Raw genomic sequence first — 8,449 nt, forward strand, 5'->3', positions numbered from 1 at the left:
TCAATTTTGTCAGATAGAGAAAATTTAAAATAATGACAAAATGCCCTGCCCTAGATCTGCTTCCAACTGACTAACTGCTCTGCTGGTAATAAGTCCAAATGAAAGATATTATGTCACTCAGGTTGAATTAAACAGACAAACGATAATCCTATATCATTAAAAATGAACCAATCTCCTGGAAGATTTCTATGATTTCACTCGAAGTTCCCCATGAAAGGTTCTGGACACCACAAAGATTTTGATCCTTCATCTGCTCCAGTTTTTTCCTCAACTTCAAAACATGAAGGAATAATACGACAAAATGGCAGCCCCTGCAGCAGCAGCAGCATCTGGCTGAAAGAGCAGGCCCTTCGCTGGGGAAATCCTGCACCCACCTTCTCCCTTCCCACCCACGACGAGAGCTCAGGACCTCTGGTGGGGAGCTGCAGGGAAGCCAGCAGAGAAGCCAGACACAGAAATGGAGTGCCTCTTCCAGGGTCCCAGAGATGAGACAGGGAGACCAAAGTTCTTCTGATGTTCTGCTCACCCCATCACAATCTCCAAAGCTAGCAGACACTGTCAACAGTTCTTTAAGCACTGCTAATTTGGGCAGAATTAAGACACTGAGATGCATTATTTTGCAATTTCAGGTAGATCCCTAGGTATCATGGTTTTAATTACCCTCTGTGTGCCTTGTGTTTGTCTTGCCTTATTATTTAACCCCAGTTCACAGGTGATATTCAGATTGTTCTTGTCATTGATAACTTGGTTTCAGCCTGGGCTGAATAATTTTTCAAAGAAGGGAAGTCAGATTCTGCAAAGGAGATCAGTGCAGAAGGATAAGTGCTATGGCCACCCTGGGCAGCCATGGGCACCATGCCCTGGAGATGCTGGCATCCCATGCCGATGGCAGTGTGCATGAGCCTGGCACCAAGAGAGGGACAGCCAACGTACCAGCAAACTGATCGACTAGACAGCACTGTGTGAACTGGAAAGCTTGGAAAAGAAGCACCTGGAGACTTCCACAAGCAAATAGGATTTCTGGATCTCCTTTCTCAAACTCTCCTCCTTCTGCCCCATCGTACTTTATGACTGGAACAAAGGTGAGACCCCAAGAGGCTTGCCTGGCCTTAAGACATAAAGGTAATAAATCAGGCCTTATCAGAATATTATCTAGATGAAACGGGCGTATCGCAGCTGGCTTTATTTGCTTTTCTCTCTACAGATCCAGTAGTTCAATTCTAGGGCTTTCGAAGCATGTGGATTTAACAAATACCAGTACTTCAGGGCACATGGGCAGACAAATTGCTTTTTCCAGTTCAGAAGATGAATCTGGGAAGAGCATGGGTCACTAAATGGTTGCAACAAATGTTCTAGTCCAGGCTTGTGTTTAAGCAAGCTACGAGCTGTAGCAGAGGTTGCTGGTTTGATTTGTTTCCCCTTGAGAGATTAATTTTCCTTTTTTATTTTTCTGCCTTTTGTGAAGGCAGACCGGAGACATGTCGCAGCTCAGAACAACCCATCAGCCACGGCTGTTCCACTTGCTGCTTCAGTCTAGAAGCAAACAGGACACTCAGCTTGTGGGAGCTGATAGCTGAACTGTGAGCTCTGCAGTATTTGCCATCCCTCCTTCCCAGAGCTCTCTGGGGGCAGCCATACAGATGATGAAAAGTAACTGGGAAGAGCTGAGAATAGCAAGCACCCTGGCTTAGACACACAGCCCTACTCCTTCCCCGCTCCCCTGATCATCCAGGTTCAATACAAAGAAGATCTGCTCTAGTTGTTCAATAATGGAGCAGTTCTGAATGTTAATCAATTCTCCTTTCCATCATTAAGTTGCCCTCAAACCTAACAATCCTCTGGGCTGAGGAGACACAAGATGACAGACTTGAGGGTGATGCCTGACTTGCTTTCCTTGAGCTCCACCAGAAGCCAGCTCTGCACAGACACGGCACACCTCCTGCTTCGCCCTTTGGGCACACAGAATTGAGGTGCAATGCATCTCAGCAACAATATTACTGCAGAAGGTCCTTGACCCAGCTCTCCCCAGTGCTGGTGACACAACAGGAACCTTATAGGTGGCATGAAATCATCTCCCCTTCTCACCACAGATATGTTCCCTCCACACCAGCTTGCAGACTTGTGGCTATCTTCACATTTTCCATATATGAAGATCAACTTTTCCTTCCCAGTTTTACCAGACTTATTTCCCAACCTTCTCCTGAGTAGACCAGGTGCCCATGGACTGGCTACTACCTGTGCTCTGTTCATTGTGGCACTAACCTGGTGCTTTTCTCACCTGGCCAGGATTGTACTGCAGCTAAACAAAATATCTGAACATCTCATTGATCAAGTTTCGGCAGACAGTTCTGGAGCACAGTGATGAGGGATGGAGGCTGAGGAGCCAGCAGCTATTGTAGAGTCAGCTGCTGAACAAGTGGATTTTGATGAGGTTCACCTGATTAGCTTTGGGTGCACGAACAAGAGCTGGCACTGGGCACACACTGACATAGGGGTTAGTGCTCTGCAGCCCTGTCACCAGCACCCATTTGTCCCCCAGCTATCTGAAAGGATGTGAAAACTGCCCACTATGCTCTGTCAAAGTAATGTTCAAAATGGAGTTCTAAGAAGACCTTTTCCCTTCAAACAATGTACAAATTAACAGTCAGCAGCGTTTGAAAAATGGCCCTAATCCCTGTCTGCATGGGGAGTTTGTTCCCAGTGCAATGTGCCATATTATGACAACGATATATTCTTCAAGTGAGTGAAAACTAATGAATAACTAACACCCTGACAGTCTGGCTATTACTGAGTGCTTAGGAGTTGGGTAAAACTGACAGTGCAAGATGAATATGGCACTAAGGCGAGATGTTACTTTGCATGACTGGTCAGGGGAATCCAGACTTAATGGGCAGTAAAGATGGGTTAATTCTAAAGGCTGAATTTGATTCCGACACATAGTTGGTCTCTAAGCAAATAAGGAAGGCTTAATCACTTGGACGACTGAGTGGCAGGTTGTAGTTCCATTTGTGAAGGAAGCATTGGGACCATGATTCTGGGAGGAAAGGATGCAAGTTTACCTGTTGCCTCTGCCTCCCCAGGAGCAGGCAGGGCCCTCTGCCTGCCTCGGGAGTGTCCAGCAGAACTCCAGGAGTCGACTCACCTACAAATGCAGTCAGGAAAGCAGGACTGTCCCTAGCAGGAGGGACGGGACTGTCCCTAGCAGGAGGGCTCAGCAGAGCACACCCAATGTGCACTAGCCCCTGCTTTCACAACACAGTCAGCAGAGCACACCAGATGTGCACTAGCCCCTGCTTTCACAACACAGGAATCACGAGGTGACAGTGAAATTATTCAGTATCAGGTTGAAAGAGGAAGGGCAGTATGACCCCAGAATTGAATGGGGCTCTTAGCCCAGAACACTGTGAAGCCCAGATGTATTCATGGGTTTTAAGAGGCTTCAGAGACACTCATGGAGCACAGCCCCACCTGGTAGTTCAGTGCGATGGTCAGGTACAACCACTAGGAATCACGAGGTGACAGTGAAATTATTCAGTATCAGGTTGAAAGAGGAAGGGCAGTATGACCCCAGAATTGAATGGGGCTCTTAGCCCAGAACACTGTGAAGCCCAGATGTATTCATGGGTTTTAAGAGGCTTCAGAGACACTCATGGAGCACAGCCCCACCTGGTAGTTCAGTGCGATGGTCAGGTACAACCACTACTCCAGACAGACCATGAGCAGGATTTCTGAGGACCATGGGCAAATAATCATGTAATCCACGCCCTGCCTGCTATAGGCTTTTCACAAGGATCTCCTAATGGCTGTGACCAGAGAGGCCCCGAGCTAAACAGGCCTCCATACCACATTAAGCTTTCTCTCAGGTGTCCTCCATGGTGGTGCTGGAGGTTGTTCAATGGCTTGTCACCAGTAGCACCTGCCTGTAGCATCCCTCAGGATCAGAAGAAGATCACCACCAAGGGGGGCATCTCCTGTTGCCTCGGTTAGCTCTGCCCATACCCAGTGTAAGACAAACTGTAGTGCTGTGGAGTCACCCCTACACCTGCAGCACCAGGTGGGCTGTGTCACCAAGGCCAGCTTGGCTTACAACTGCGAATTTCATACATTCCTTGAGACTTGACACGGCTGTATCCTGTTTCAAGTCTCTTTCCCTTCAGTTTAAATGAAGTCATGGACAGTGTAGGTCCCAGTCCGTACCTCTTTCCAGGAGCAGAGATTTCAGATTATGACAACCTTGCAGAGTGTCAGCCTGGTGAAATCATGGTCACGGTGATGTCAGGACGCCTCTGAGAATCTTACCCCAGGCACAAACCAGGAGGAGACAGTTCCTGTAATTACAAAGTTGAGCCATATCAGAGGAAAACTAATCAGCTTGCTGGATGCCAGCAAATTAATATTAATCTAACTATTGTGAACACAAAAATGTTAATCTTCAGATATTTTCTGGCACAAGTGTCAAAATCAGAGTGGAACTAAGGCTTTATTCATTTTCCATTATCAACTTAAATAAAAACACTCAGAAAAATGGCAATGATGTGCAGAAGCCACTCAGCACAGATAATTACAGTGTAAGTTTAGGCAGCTAATCACTCCTAGAATATGCTTCAGATCGAGATAACTCTGACTGGCTTGTTTCCCTGCTTTGTTAAATCAGACAGTCTCAGCTTTGCCTGATGGGTATGAGGCTCCCGGAGTCAGCATCTTAAATAACAATAGCGCTGTCTGGAAGGCAAGGAAGCTCACCCCACCAGCCAGCACCAGGATGGATAGAAGGCCTCTGCACCAGGAAAGCAAAGAAGCATGATTTTCCACAACCCTTTCTCTGTCCCGACTTTCCCAGTGAGTCCCAGCCCACACTTTTCACATTCAAGTTCCAGCAAGGGCCTGACTTTGCTGCCTGTGGTCACAGCAAGCAGGGGTCACAGCAGCAAGAAGGAATGGTGAGTTCCTGCTCAGCACAGGGTGGATGCAATGAATGCGGTCCATGTACTGGGGGATGGTGAAAGGGGCATCTACCTGAGGCAGAACACACTCACCAATATACTGAGGCCATGTCTGACCACTACATTTACATTATCCAGAATGGAAAAAATTGACTCCCCTTTGTAGTTCTAGTGGATCATCCTTACGTTCTCAGTCACTAATTTACATGCGCTTCCTGCTCAGAAGTAGGGCAAGAATTACTTTTATAATAGCATTCATGGATATTCTCTCTTCTACTTAATTATTAACTTTGCTGTAGTAAATAAAGGGTTGTTTATGAATCCCATCAATCTCAACAAACCTTTTGCATGTAAAGAACAGACATTTGTAATGAAGATGCAGCATTCACTTTTGCTTTATTTAAAGGAATGCAATGATAAACATAGCTCTGTGGATGCTCTTGTGCAGTTTCTTAAATTAGAATGCCTGCCAGCAATTATGCCTGACTTACTAGCTGCTTCATTATAACAACCCAAAAGACAGGAGTGGACTGGAATAAATTGGTACTTTAAAGAGCTCCTACACCCTTCAGCAACGCACAGGGTTTCAGAGATGGTAGAAGCTCTATTAGTTAACACAGTGCTCAGTATTCTGTTTTGAAACCACGGTGTTTCTCCATGTCAGGAGCTGTACATCAGCTGAACTCTTCAGCCATGTCTCTGAACGCTGCTTCTCCCAGGCTCTGCTCACAGCGCTGGTAGAGAGCTCCTTTGGAGGGAAATCCAGAAATTCCATATTTACTTCCTTTAGCACATTCTACAGTGCTTTCTTTAGTCATGCTGATGGGCTTGTATTCTGCGGAATGCTGGGTTGCTCTATTTATTGTCCTTAAGATCCTCATCAGATAAAATGCACAGGGGAAGTGCCAGCCACTGAATTATTCAGTGTAGTCCCCAAGATTGGCCTCACCATTGAAAATGCATCTCTCTAGAGACACACAGACTAAAGCAGTAGCTGTTCCTGGGTGTTACACATGCCAAGACACCTCTCCCAGCCATTTGTACATCATATTGCTAAACAGTCATTGCCAAGGTTTCTTCCTCTGATCCAGTTTGACCCTGACAAACAGTAGTTTCCCTGAAATAGACACGTTCTCTTCTCTCTGTTTTCTAAATAATCATCAATCTTTTTTCCCCACTTGATTTAAGAAAGCTATGATCTTTGGGTATGTACTACTTAGGATCCTAGGGGCTCTCAGCACAAGCAACTGACACAGAAGTCAGTAAATTATTCCAGCTGAGCAGCATAAACAACCAGAGCTTTTGTCGATATAAAGTGAAAATGACCATGCTCTCATTCTGGAAGAAACTGTGGTATTAGAAAGCATAGGTTTGACAAGACAAGCTAAAATCTACCCTCTTTAGATTCCAGTAGGCCTATGCCATATTAATTATTTATCAATGTGTTTTCTTAAAGTCGTGTCTTTGTGCCTTTAATTTTCAATTCCCTTAATGCTATAAGGATCTCTGCTGGCAACACATCAATTATTAATAGAGTTAAAACAATATTTGTTTTCCCCAAATACATTTTTGAATGCTGTCCTCATACCAGTTAGGTTTTTCTGAAACTTTAATGAGGGTCTCTGATTTCCTCCAGACTCGTAGCTGAGGCACTGACTCGGCTGGGCCTTTGATTTGGCTGTCAGAGCATGCATGGCACCGCATCCTTCACACTGTTCGTCCCACCGGGGCTGGGGGAGTGATCAAGCTAAACAGCTGTGATGAGGGAGGAGAAACAGCAGCACGTCTGTAATTGGCAATTTCAGTTGCTGAGTTCAGAGGTTCTGTTGTTCTAGTGACTGTTTTGCATTTTCTTATTCCAGCAGCTGTCCCCGGGCTCAATAGAGAGAGGCTGTGCTTTTCTCAGTTTGGAATACTTTTCTCCTAACAAAGAAAACAACAGTGCAGTTCCTTTAATCTATGAGAAAGCCATTTCAATTCAGCAAAAGGATACTTGAAACATCATGGTTTTAAGATTTTTATGCAATCTCAGCCACTTCTCCCTCTGCCAGGGAGCATATAAAAATTTAAAACCCCAAATACTGCTTCTTGCTTTTCTAGGCCCTAATTATAAATACATTTTCACAAGGAGGAGTCAACTTAAGCCTAATATTGTGTGAAATCTCATAATTTCAAAACAGTCTTCACTTGATGTGGATTGGTAATTGGGGCTGTGGAATCAATTTTTCCCATACTTGAAACACCCAAATGAGTATGAAATGTGTTGCATTTGTTCCATGCACGTCTACAGTTCTGCACTTTGCTTGGAGTGGAATGATCATTCTGATGTATTTTTTATAACAGAGCAACGTTCCTCAGACTTTGATGTTTCACGTATGGAGCTATTATAACCATTTGCCATTTAGATGCATGATCCGTGGTTAATCTCCAAAGCTTTGATGCATGCAATAATTATTACTATTGATGTCATTGCACCATATTTAAAATATGAACATCTCTTTTTAAGTCTACAACTAACAGAAGAGGGAGGTGACCAGTCCACACCAAGGCTGGAAATTTCCTGTTGGTAAAGAGTAAACCTCTGAAATGGTGTGAGATGACATCCTATAACCTTCACTGACGATGATGAATGCAAGGACTCAATGAGTAGGAAGGTGATGCAACGTCTGCTCTGGTCTCTGTGCACAGAGAACAGCTCTAGGAAATTGAGCCCTGGGGTTTCCGGATACCACATTCTGACAGTCTGCTCTTGATGCTTGACCCTGAACTCAGCCATATGGCATGTTTCAGGCAACTCCTGCACTTAGGGCTCTGAGTAATTTTATCTGTGTAGTGTGTCACTGGCACTCGGGAGCCCGGTGTTCATTCAAACCATGGTTTTCAGACCTGGCTAAGCAGAACAGCTGGAAGTTCCTCAGAGCACTCCACTGCCCTGTCATGAAACCTGAGGCTGGACAGATTGTTAATTAGGGCGTTGTCATCAGTATTTTTCCTGAGGGCTGCAATGCACTGTGAGTCAAACTTGGTCTAGCTGCTTTCACATGCTTTCACCAGAACTGCCTGTCCTGTACAAATGCACAGGAACATGGACATGGAGAGAAAGTGAAAATCCCCAGAGAAGTCTGCTACTTGTCCATAAATATGGAGTGTGGGTTTAGCCTTGGAGCAGCAAATGTAACGTTTGTAAAGTTTAAAACATGCCTTGACCTGGCTTTGACATGCTGCAGTGGAATCAAGATTTCTCTTGAATTTCATGAAAAAGTTTCCTTCTATTCTCCTGGAAACTCTTCTCACTCTTTGGCTGCTTCTTCAGCTTTTTGGGGGACCATCTTTGCAACAACAAAAGCCAAAATGGCAGCAGTGGAGAGAAAGAAGCAGCCACTGGATTATGACAGAGGAAACACCCTGGAGAATCTTTCCGGTGCAGGAGGCAGAGGGAGAACGTTGGAGTCCCAAAAGACTGTGACGCACCAGTAGCTGAGGAGTTCAGGACAGTCTGTGAGGCC

The 8,449-nt window shown here is 45.1% G+C and overlaps 1 long non-coding RNA gene across 1 annotated transcript in view; it reads right to left on the minus strand.

Moving 5' to 3' along the window:
* The window catches only part of LOC106884753, a 35,183-nt gene extending 30,854 nt beyond the window's left edge, over positions 1-4,329 (minus strand). The window contains exon 1 of the long non-coding RNA XR_001411280.1: positions 4,198-4,329. This is a non-coding gene — a long non-coding RNA (uncharacterized LOC106884753). The remainder of the gene's footprint in view (positions 1-4,197) is intronic.
* Between the last annotated feature and the right edge of the window lie 4,120 nt (positions 4,330-8,449).

This window comes from Calidris pugnax, unplaced genomic scaffold, assembly GCF_001431845.1.
Source record: "Calidris pugnax isolate Ruff unplaced genomic scaffold, ASM143184v1 scaffold17, whole genome shotgun sequence".
In the NCBI taxonomy this organism is placed as follows: Eukaryota; Metazoa; Chordata; class Aves; order Charadriiformes; family Scolopacidae; genus Calidris; species Calidris pugnax.